The sequence below is a fragment of the Equus asinus genome, chromosome 1, assembly GCF_041296235.1.
Source record: "Equus asinus isolate D_3611 breed Donkey chromosome 1, EquAss-T2T_v2, whole genome shotgun sequence".
NCBI classification, from domain to species: Eukaryota; Metazoa; Chordata; class Mammalia; order Perissodactyla; family Equidae; genus Equus; species Equus asinus.
The window spans coordinates 107,774,769-107,786,983 of NC_091790.1; the positions used below are offsets into that span (position 1 = coordinate 107,774,769).

The 12,215-nt window shown below is 41.2% G+C and overlaps 1 protein-coding gene across 24 annotated transcripts in view; it reads left to right on the top strand.

Annotated features, from left to right (window-relative positions):
- The window catches only part of NRCAM (neuronal cell adhesion molecule), a 252,691-nt gene that overhangs the window by 116,399 nt on the left and 124,077 nt on the right, over positions 1-12,215 (top strand). For 22 of the 24 annotated variants that reach the window (XM_044770200.2, XM_044770256.2, XM_044770235.2 and 19 more), the window contains one exon: positions 5,306-5,380. The exons of the other annotated variants lie outside the window; for them this stretch is intronic. The gene's annotated coding sequence lies outside the window, so the exon portion shown is untranslated. The remainder of the gene's footprint in view (positions 1-5,305; positions 5,381-12,215) is intronic. 24 annotated transcript variants of the gene reach the window in all.

The following is a 12,215-nucleotide window of genomic DNA, read 5'->3' on the forward strand; positions in this document are numbered from 1 at the left end:
TGACATTTAAGAGGTCATGGAGTTGGTCCCAAGTCTCAACAAGTTTATTAGTCTTGCAAGGGTAGGCTGAACTTGTTGCTAAACTTGGGGCTAGAAGTCAAGACCGTGTGTCCCTGGAAACCCCAGCCAGCCAGGTTGTGATAGAGGTGGACCCCTCTGGACGCCGTCTGGTTGAGGTACTATTTGGAGAACCTGCTTTATTTCAGACCATACTCTCTGCTTTTTGAACTGCTTTTGGTTTCATAGGCTGCTGAAAGGAGGAGAACTGGGTTTCAAGATGGTTTTGGTGTGTTGCCATTTCAAGCTGAATTAGGCTGCTGGATGACAGGCATACCCCAGAGAAACCAAAGATAAACGCCAATTTTAATAGAGTTGTTTGTTTATCCTTTTCTCTCCACTTAATAAGTATGAATGGACCCCAGTTTCAGTCCAAGGGTCATGTCAAAGGCAGGAAGTTAGGAAAAAAGGAGTTTGGGGGTTAGTCCATGATTTTGATACTACTGAAGTTTTGCTAGAACCAGAGATTAAAAATGTCTGTAAATTAATCTCATTTGATAGTGATAAAAGCACAAGACAGTTTTGCATGCTACATAAAAGCATAATAGTGCATGTAGGTGTATAAACCTATTGTTACATGGAAGGTTTTCAAAACTGATGTTCTAAAAAAGTATTTCTCAGTCATATTTAGTTTTTAAGAGTGTTAACGGGAAATAATTGTCACAGTTGAAAACAGAATTGGCTTGAAGGGTCAAATGCTTGATGTTTTAATGTAATCTACCTTTAACTATATCATCAATGAGGCCAGTTTTGAGAAATTGACCTCACCGGAACCAGAGAGTAAGCATTTTTAGTGTCCTCACAGTTGGGCCAGAGAGTATAAACTAAATGAAATTTTGAGCGTTTTTGCTTGTTGATACTTTTTGCTTAATACCATTTGCAGTAACAGATTTTCAGTTGTAGTAAATGTTATGGATTCTCATTTTAAAACAAAAAACCCCAAAAAAGTAAAATCCTGCAAGAAATTCATGCCAGTCAATAGTTCAATTTACTGTGGAGCAATTGGGACATGCATTATTTTCTTTTTCCTTTGGTAGCTAAGGCAAGTCTTCACTGTCTTGAGTTATTGAATTTTTTTATGTTATACTTACGCACCATTGAATTACTTTTATTGTAATTGGTGTATTATGTGTCCTGTGGCCTTTGGGCTTCTTACACTTTTCACCTAGATGTTATTCATCTTTTCTGAAGGCTGTTTTAGTTTACACCAGATCTTATCTTGACCTTTTGACTTAGGACTAGTTTTATTTAATAGGATAAGTTGATTGCATTTGGGTAAAAAAAAAAAAATTAAATTGTTACTTTGTTATTGGAAAAATAATCCTTAGCAATGATATATTACCCTATTTTGTTGACCTAAATGTGTTTCAGAGTGATGAAAGCCCATTGACACAGTTGTCAAAGCAAGAGTAATGAATGTAACAAAAATCCATTCGCTAGAAATGTTTGGCATAATTGCTGACATGGTGATACAATTAATACATAGTCTTTTGGTGGTCTTTGCCAAGGCCTAAGGGTTTAAATCCTCAGAGGGAGGTTAAAAATGAGGCAGTGCCTGATCAATAATACACGTAAGCAGGGATGAAAGAGTGTTTCCACACGATGCCTATGGGAAACGTGCCAATGCAAAATTACGTATGTACTCTTTTAAGAGCATTTTGCCTTGAATTGAATTATACTAAAAATATTCAAACTTGTCAAGAGAACCACATTCCTTTGACTCCTCTTTAAAATTTATGTTCAAAAACATCTTCTTCCACACCATACCCAGTAGTATTTTCCTACCTGCCTTCTTTGTGAACCGTTATTAATAAAAAAGTATACTTGGCAGAGGGGAATAGATATGATAAGTGTGGAGGTGTCCCTGAGAGCTGGAGACCGTCGTCCATGGGGAGGTGGCGGTGGTACCAGCTCAGGGCTGCAGGGACTTCCCACTGACAGCTGCTGAGTTCTCCTCATTTGCATCCTTCCTGCAGGTTTTGATCCTGTGGGCCACCCTTTTCCCTTCCTGACCCTCATCTCTTGGCTTCCTCCGTGCCACCCTCTCAGTCTGGCCACTCTTTCTGACAGCTTCTTCTTCTGCTGCCTTCCCCTTAAATCTCAGGAGCCACTGCCACTCCACGTTTATCCTGTTCTCTCTCACAAGCCATGGGTGAAGTGGAAAAAGCACAAGTTTCAGATTTAGGCAGAAGCAGTATTGTATTCTAGATGTTTCCTTGCTAGCTGTGTGACTAGGGTCATTTATTTAACCTCTCATTGCTTCAGTTTCTGCCTCTGTGTCAAAGAGATAATGATAGTAATAGAATTTGGTGCATCAACTGCAATAGGTACACAGGGTCTGGGACATAGTGGCAGCCCACTAAATGTTAGTTCTCTTATCTCTTCCAGGTAAAAATTACAGTAAAATTAATTTTATTGATGTGTATCTTTAATGGAGTCACTTCCCAATATTTAGGTGTACCTCCAGTCATCCGTGCTGTAGATTTTCAGCAATAGCTCCCCAGCAATGTGGTGCAGGTGCTTCAAACATGATGAAGGATGCCAGATAGTTGGGGCGAAGATTCCCCTAAAGAGCTTGGGTCAGCAAGCTAAAGCACTCGCTGAGTGTCTGTTGATTTTACCATACGCAGAAGTGTGTTTTAGAAGAGGCTTTGAGAAGAAGGAACAGGCTATCCTTTTGAGTTGCCTATCTGCCTTCCCATGATTATTTGAAGATGAAGGATTGTGGTATGTTTTGGCCAGGGGACCCAAGAATGCTGACATTCTGCTCTGCCCATGAGGTCCCCAAAGGAGATACTTGTAGTGGGGACATAGAGAAAGGAAGACAAAGCAAAAATGTATTATTCGCTGAGACTTTGGTCTCGAGTCCCAGTGCAGAGCTCTATTACACTAGACTGGAAGAGGTGACAGGCTCTTTTCCCCTGAGGGAGGTTGGCCAGAATGACCTGAAAACAAAGTGTTCCACTAGGCAGGGTCTGATTCCCTAAGCCCAAACCAATGTCAGATGTCAACACTGCAATGTGAAGAGAAAGACTGATGCAGGGCCCACAGCCAGTAACAGACGAAAAGGATTCAGAGGGAGGGTGTCCCTAGTGTCAAGGACAGCACTGGGCTGCCCACCTGCCTCAGGACGTGTGCAGGGCCAGAAGCAGAGCGGAGCTGCCCTGGGGGAGAGAGATGGTGGAAAGACGGAGAGTTGGCTAGATGCAGCGGCAAGAAACAAGACCACATCCACGTGCTGGCCTAATCAAGTTTCACCTATAGAGGTGTACCCACATATTAGGACAACCAAAACTCATAAAATTATTCCATTAATAAAATAAAAGATGTGCAGTAATATCAACTATCACAGCCAAATCCGTGTTCTTACCCCCAAACCAGTGTTCCATCTGTGAATCCTGATTGATCTTGGCGAGGAGTCAAATGTGGGCTTAGGGAAGAGTCAGGGGTTGCCCCTACAAGCCAAGAATCTTGTACACTGGTTATTGAAACACCCTCTAAATAGTCCCCCTTTCCAATCTCTGCCTTCTCTCAGTCAGTCACCTACTACTGACAAGGGTTCTTTCCTCTTGCCTATAACCTTCAATAGGTCCATGTTGTTCTCAAGTTCAAGTCCAGACTCATAAACTGGTTGTTGCTCAAGGCCCTTTGCACTCTGGTTCCAAATGACCTCTGTGGCCTCCCCTCTTTGCCATACTCCCTGACCCCATCATCACTGTGCTTGTAGCTTCATTGCTCAACTAAAGGGGACACACCACCCACTTTGTCATTGCCATCCCTTTGCTCCTGCTCTTCCCTCTTCTTAGACCCACCTTTAGGGTCCAACTCAAGTGTTATCTCCTGGGGAAAGCCTTCCTGGATGCCCCCTTGCAGAATCAATTGTGTTTTCTTCTGTGGTCTCATAATACTCTAGAAAGACTGCATTTTATGGTGGTTGGTGGTAGTTCTGTTCTTCCCATCAGGGTGTGGACTGAGATCCCTTATGGTAGGAAACGGGTCTTATTTATGTCTTATTCTTTTTTCCTTATTTATATTTATCCAATATACTGACAGATGCATATTAAACGTTCAATATGTTTGTTGAATTTAATTGTTATTGTAGACATAGTTCAAATTCTTATAGACTCTTTCCTACACACTTCTAGAGAGTTTTTTAAAGGTGGGAACTGAGTGACAAGGACAGAAAACCTTGATTACTCTAAAATTGGCTTTAATTCCAAGGAAGAATCACTAACCTCTACAACATTAACATTTTGTCCTGATAAAATATCATTGCATCAGAGCCAACGAAAACCTATTGAGTGGTTTTACATGTAAGTAAGATAAAGCTTTTTACAATTTAGTACAGAAAATATTTCATAATACAGGCATAAACTAAAACATCTGAGATGATTGTGCATCTTTATATTTTGTTAATGGAATCATTTTGCAATTGATAGTTGTCTTAATATTTGAGTGCAGCCAGGAGCTCCTGAATTGATGCTTGTTTCTCTTCTCTGAAAGGTTTTTCAGAGGTTGATAGTATGACTTCTGTTTCCTAAAGTCCAAAGTCCAAAACGCCACAAATCCTCCCTTAGAAAACTGGGGGTGTCACTGAATTGGTTGTCTGAAAAAATGAAACGTGATAGGCTCAGCTGTGATTGTTCTCTTCCCCGTCCGTGCTGTCCCTTTCTGGCTAATTCTCAGCTGGAATATTTGCAAAGGAAACATTCAGGCTGAGGAGAGGAGAGCTGGAGATGATCAAGCCCTGGGGCCATCCATAGCTGAGCCTTTGTCATGGCCCAGGTGGGTCCGCTCGCGCTTGGCTCCTCCCATCAGCTCTTTGAGACCCTCATTGAAAACTTGGAGCCTTTCAAACACAGTCAAAAGAATTCCTACTCCACTAAATAAAAATTTAAGTAATAATAATAAGCCCACAGCAAGGAAGTATTTTAGCCACACTGTACACATGCGTTACGAAAAACCCTGTATTTCCCTAAACTGAAATGAAAGAACAGATGGGACTCCTTCACTGCGATTCTTTAAGAGGAAGGCCACCAGAGTTTTAGTCTCCTCTCTGTTGTCACTTCTGATTGAAACCAGCAGAGATGTGTTTTGGCAAATGTATTCAGAATTTGTCTTTCCTTGGAGGCCTCCCCCTGTAATTGTGTTTCCCTTCAGGGAGTCAGTTGGAGTCAATGTATTGATAACCTACTGTGATTGACGATAAATGTCTTGTTAACGTTTCCCCCCACTCTTCAACCCACAGAGCAATGCTAAGAAGACTTTTGGCTTAAAGAATCAAAAGGAAGAACAGCTTCTTCAGATAATACCTTCTTCAAAGGTCAGAGTTTGTCTTCTTAAAAGTTTTAAATTAGTTAGTAGCTAAAGAAGAGATTGTACCATAAAATGATGTGATTATGTAATATTATTGCCTTATTTACTATTTTTCAATCCAGAGAGTATGATAAAAGACAGGGACTAGGAATGTAGATGCAAAAACATTAATCGTACTGCTTGTCAAAGAGGATGGATCAAATACACAGGGAAGAAAACCAGCCCTTCACGCCCTTTCATAGTAATAAGATTTTTGTTTAACTAACTCATGAATCATAAAGTTCAGAAAATAGACAGAAGAATAAAAGAACTGCTAGTAAACAGTATGTTTCTGAAGGAATTACAGATTTACAAGAACGGAGTTTCCTTTTTGATTCAATCATATATCAAAAATCTTCCAAGAACTTACTATCATTACATGATTTTTCTTGTCTCACAGTGAAATCCAAATAATACAAAAGTCTGTTTGGAAAGTGTAAATATCCCTTTGATATGTGCTTTCTGCTTTGAACATACCCCCCCACACACATTCCCCACCCCCGTGCCCACCTCCTTCCCATTCGTGTCATTCAGAATTATCAGCTGTAGCATGGACTCTGCCAGACCTGTGTTGTCTTCTTAAAGGTCAACTATTATAGCATTGAACTTGATGAAAAATATCTTACTTGGAGATCTGGAACACAGTTCAGAGAACTGTATCTCCACCAATAATGGCTTTCTTAAGGAATTTATGAGAGCATGATTGTTAGACGTTTAGTCCTCTGCTTCATTGGTTTCATTTAGCAAATAAAGAAACTCTCATAGACTTTAATTAAGAAAAGAAGATTGTAGGCAAGATCTTGAGGTAGTGAAATCCAAGCATGTTGTCCCTTGTCCTCGAGAATTCTTAAATAGATTCATTCAGATGTAGTTTTGTGCTTAAGAGGAAATGATTCATGCCTCAGTTCAATCTGCTTCCATTGTGTTATATTGAAACTGATTTCATATGACTGACTAATTCTTACAGTGTTTCGAAGTACCAGCAGAAATCCCCAAATCGGTAACCCGGAAACGAAGAACGTTGCTTTGTAAATCAAATAGCACACGTTTTGTTCTGCTTGAAGAGTTCTTGCAAAGTGAAAATTAGTAAAGACTAGCAAAAATTGCTGAGTTGGGTAATCATGACCAAGACCAAAAGAGCCTTCATTTTGTATAAATGCTCTTTTAATGGGAAGCTCCCTTAGTTAATGTAAAATGACTTATTGTATAAAGTTTTGATTATACCTATACACATGCTCTCCAACGAGTGTCCATACTTTATAAAATAAGGAACACCTGCTGAGTAAAGCAGTGCAAGGGTAAGATGCATCCATTCTGACATGGACACGGAAGCCTATACATACCAAATCTCAGTTGTTAGGAATTAGTAGTAATGGTTTAAGTAAAGTGGCCTACCAATAAAACACTAGTATCTGCCATAAGTTATGACAAGTTCTTCTGTAGATAATGTCCCGTGTGATACTGAGGAGAGGGAGTAAGACAGCAAGTCCAGGAGCTGATTTGTAAATGGTGGTTTCTAGAGAAAGGGGAAAACACAGGGAGACAAGACCAGCGAAAGGACCCCAGGTCAGGTGGCAGCAGTGGGGCTCAGTACTGGATGCTTTCCTCCTTTTGAGGGTGCCCCCGGGTGGTTCCTAAGGGAGTTTTCCTGGCTAGTTGCATCCTTTTCTCTTTCATTCATTGTGTGAGAGTTATTTGACTTAAAATCTCTATCTTCTAGAGGAACAGGTGAAAAGGTTCGATTCTACCTTTCACCCTACATTCTTCTCATTGATCTTTTTGACTAGTCTCTTGTTAAGTGACTAAAGTGAACTTTTAGTTTTCAGTCACTCTTAGAGCCACTAAAATATCTCATTTTATCCTTGGGAATGATTCAATCTTGTTGAAACTCAGAACTGAGTGTCTTCCTCGTTTCTTTCCCGTTTCACAAAGCCTCCCTGAAACTTCCTGAAATTCTAAAGCACACTTGTATTCAGAATGTCCCCAGGCTATTCAAGAATTCAGCCTCTGACATTAGAATAAGTTTTGCTGTAGCTACTCAGAGTTTTGAGTAGTTTTTCCCACGTTCACTGGTGCACTGTGGTATCCAAAAGACGTGAGCAGCCAGAACTGTGGTTTGCAACCCCCCACTCCCACCCCCACATCCTCCTCTCTGGAAAGTGCTACCTCCACCATGTCCGGTGGCATATAAAAACATTCATCGTTAGCACTAATGTGTCCGTTCTCTGCAGAGAATATCTGCCTGCTACCTGGCTTGAATGCCTTAAGCTAAAATGCAAGACAGCCAGTGGCAGATTTTCAGTAAGTCCCCAGAGTGAGAAGGGCGGACACCCCAAAATCCCTCTATATAACCGGTTTTCAGCTCTGGCTACATTTGTGTTAGGTTGGTCTTAGCTGGAACCACAATGAGCCTGAGAGAGATCATGCCCATGCTACACCTTAAGGCGTGTTCCCATTTGGGAAGCTATATGAAAAGGAAAATCTGACGGTTATGGGAGTTATTTAGTGATAGTTTTTGGTCGATGATTTGAAAGTTCTCCTTTCCCTTGGACTCATAGTACTAACTTTTAAAAATGATGCATACATCTTAGGAGAATGGTAATTATATTCTGAGTAGATAATCGTAAAACTGACAACAGTAAAAAGTCTTTATCTTAGAATTAAGTTGATTTGTAAATGTGAATCAATATTTTATTACAAAGCCCTAATAGGACTACTGTTTTTAATACTATTTAACAGTAAAGAGATCTATCAAAATCTTGTCCTACAAGATCACTTTAAAGCTGAGAAGTTTCATCTCGTGTTACTTGACATCAGACAAATCTAGGGGACATATGTCATCCATAAAAGGAATACTCGCCTCATGAAACTAGAGATCAAAGACTCATAAATAGAAACAGGTACCCTGGGAAGCCTAGAACTTACAAAAACCAAGACAAGGATCTAAACTAGGCAAAGGGTATTCATCTCTTAATTGTTTTATACCAGTTAAAATTGATTGGGTATTTAATCAGATCGAAAACCAGAACGATCTGTTCTTAAGCTTATTAACTTACTCCCTCTCCACTCTGACATATGATGGGGACAAGCTCCAGATTTCAACTCAGCAACGTCTCTTGAAACATTAGCACACTTGGGCAGTCCCTCCACTGTGATCATGGCAAACGTCTTCATGGAATGACTGCTCGCCACCGAAGTCCAGCATTCCTGGAAGCCAAATGAGAGAGATGAATATTCTGTTCTTCCATCTCGGTGTACTGCTCAGCTGTCCATTGCCATGTGGAGTCTAAGTAGCACTCTGTGACCTAGGGTCGGATGGAAGCATATTAAATCCCATGTACAGGGTTTCTGAGGGAGGTTGAATTATAATACACTTCCTGATATTCATCTCTGAGTTATGATGGCACCCGTGATTGAGATGCCTTTATTGATTAAGTCCTTTCTGCCCTTTGCATCCTGTCCTCATAATTCTTAGGGGACATAACCATTTTTCTTTGGAAACCCGCCCTATCCCCTCCCAGTACTGGGCTGCTCAGTTTGGTAGCTGTCTCTGAAGGCTCAGAAAGAGCAGTGGAAAGGTATCTGAAGAATGACATCCGCATTCTCTCTTGGGAGGTAGTGGGAGGTGGGTGATTGTGCCAGGGTGAGAGAGTGATGAGAAAGGTGGCATTATGTCTTCGTGGCAGCAGCAATTAGTGCTAGTAGTCCGTAGAAGGCATCCTGCAACTTGCACGTGTCCCTCTCCTCTCCTCCCACTGTGGTCTAGTGGGAAGGAATCTCTGCTTTGGAATTGGAAGGAGAAAATTGCCTGAGTCACTGCAGTACAGGAAATGTGGATCAAGTTAGCATTTACACACCCAAGGGCTGATGCAGTGACCTTTGCAGATAGCTCTTTCTAGATACTTACTGGATCAGGTTTGTTTGCCCTGCTGCAATCTTGGCTTGTAGCTTTTAAGTGTTTTCTAGGGTCACCAGAATTAGAGCTGCTGATGAGATAAGACTAGATTGGTGGGCCATGGACTTTAATTTGGGAGTTCACTGAAACGACTAGAACTGTGCCACCCAAGAGGGGAGCCACTGCCCGTGACCCTTGTTCCCAGCAAGTACAACCTCTACTGAAATAACTGTGCCCCTGAGAGGAAGCTTATTCAAAATGATCATTATAAATGGCATCCTTTATTCATTCAGAATTATGATCTTTATGTTCAGCATTCTCATGACCAAAATCAATATTCATTGAACCTTGTGCCCCATAACCTACTGAGTGAGATACTCTTGAGTGTTGATAATGCTGGAAAGCCTTAAATGTGCCGGTCCACATAACTCTGTATACACAAAGATAGACACATGGGTCTCGGCTCTATGGGTTCTTTATCAGATGCCCTCCTTCCAGCATCTGGACATTTCACCCCTGGCTGCTTTTGGAGGGAGTCAAATCCTGACAGGAGGGTTATCTAGGGAACTACCCAGGAGGAAAATGAAGCCCAGTGTGGAGCAGGAGGCCAGGCCCAGGGCCCCTGCTGGTAATGCAGTATGTTGCTGTCACATCTGACTGCATACACAAATGCTTGCACTTCTTTTTCTTTTTGCTTTTCTTTGTTTTGTTTTATTTTGCCTTTCACAACAGCGTTCGTTTTGTAAGGCAAAGAAAAAATCCCTTGGGAGGGTTCAAGTTTTCATATCTGCAGAAGGCATTGCTACAGCTTTTGTCAAACTTAGCTGGCCTGGAAAGCGTCTTTGTTTCTGATTGACTGTGGCAGAAAGCAAGTCCATAAACTAGTGCGAATACAGGAGGGAATCATTTCTATTGAAAGAGTCGAGTCGGATATGGTGCATGGGGCCAGTGCTGAAAAGGGTTTTGTTTCCTGCAGCATGGTGGAAATTCGTATTCATATTGCTGCCTCGCATTCGTTAGCGAGCATGGTTAGACAATGGGGCATGCCAGCCGATGTGGCGGTGTTGATTAATGCATTCTTGGAGGTGTTGATTGATGTGTTCCTGCCGTGCCTCCTTCAGCCTCGCCTGCACCTGAGGTGTGCCGGAAGAGCCTCCTCACCGGCTGCTGTGCGGCTCACACGGGCCCATTTGCACATGGATCTTCTGGGTGCATATTTCACACCAGTGGCCTTATAAGTAAAACCAGAGATCTAGCAGATTTTTTACAGAAGTGTTCTCCGCTCACAAAAGTGTTCTACACTATAGTCTAGCAGGACTCTGTAAACTATGGAGTTCATAGAAGGAATGTTCTTTTGGCTAAATGTAAATGTCGGTGCCATCTGTCTGTCCTGTGGATAGCCTGTCCTGACTTTCATTTTTGTTCTTCTCAAAGTTTCTGTAAAGAGAAAAAACTAAAAATACTTACAGAGTGCAGTTTTTACTTGAATAATACAGGAAGAGCTATGCAAATGGCCTGTCCATTAGTGGCCTGGTGAACTTGGCGTCTCCTCTGGAAACCCACTCTTCCCAGAGGCAGGGATTCCCATCAGCCCAGCCCGGGTAATTCCATTTCCAGTCCGCTGCATTCAGGGTTGTGACTTTTCTTGCTGTATTACGAATTCCCATTAAACCACCTATTTTTTTTTTTTTCATTGCTTGTTTCTAAAAAGGCCCATCTTGATGAGGTTCTGCCTGGCTAGTGGTTTGAAAAAGATCAAAGTTTGATTTTTTATTTGTTTAGCATCTTCTACTTGTTATTTGAGACATAGGAATTCTACTGCTACTTTTAAAACGTTCCAACCCTAGAATTCTCAACAAGATGACAAAAATGATGAGAAAGCCATGTTCTAAAATGGTGAGAGAACATCGAGCACAGAGGAAATGATTCCGTGGTGCTGGATGACGGTGTTGCCCGCTGTGTCTTGAGGCCCTAACTATAGCATTTTAACAGAAGAAACCATCAGTGCTATTCAGAGAAACCACTTTTAACATTGGGAAAAGCAAAGAAAACAAATTCATCCTGAACAAGAGGGAACTGTTATATATTCGAGAATTACTGTATGAAAAGAAGGGATGAAGTCACCAATATTTATCCCATTTAATTATTGGCATGAAATCAATGGTGAAGGATGGCATTCTGATATTTTGAAGGCTAAGGCTTGAGTGAAAATTCTTCATTCCATTTAGACTTAGCAGTGACAAGGCCATTCAATAGAATACAAGGCTTCTGTTATTTGAATAATGCTATCTAAACCCTAAATTTACCATTACTTTAAAATGCTCGGTGATGTCTGTCTCACAAGGAATATTTGTGGAAAATTAAAAAGTAAAATATTGAATTACTTCCTTGGCATTTGTATACATAAGCTTCTCTTTTGGAGCTCGAGGTACACAGAATAGTATTTAAATCATTATGTATTTGATGCAGAAGACGTATTTGGAAAACTAATCTTGGTTGATTTTTAGAGAACCTTTAATTACGTGACATGTTTACAAGAGAAATGCCCCAAAATAACTGTCTACGAGGGAGTTCACATTTGTGATTAGACGTGCGTTTTCTCGGTTTGCTTGAATTCTGCAGGAGTTGAAGGGGTAAACAAAGAGAAGCAGCGAACATGATTAATCCGTTTTTCTGCGAAGCTTTTGCTACAGTACCGAATAAAAGCCTCGCTGACAGAAGCTGTTAGCCTGGTGAAGGGAAGGCCAGAAGAACAGGTTGTGAAAGGAGAAAATGGAAGGCAGAGAACAAGCCACATGGAGAAGGAGCGCAGGGGAGATGCTTTCTGCAAGTTACCGTTTATTTCTTTGTCAGCAAGCACAGAGAATGCATAGTTAATGGAGTTTCCTAAGTGGCTTTGTTCCCTGGG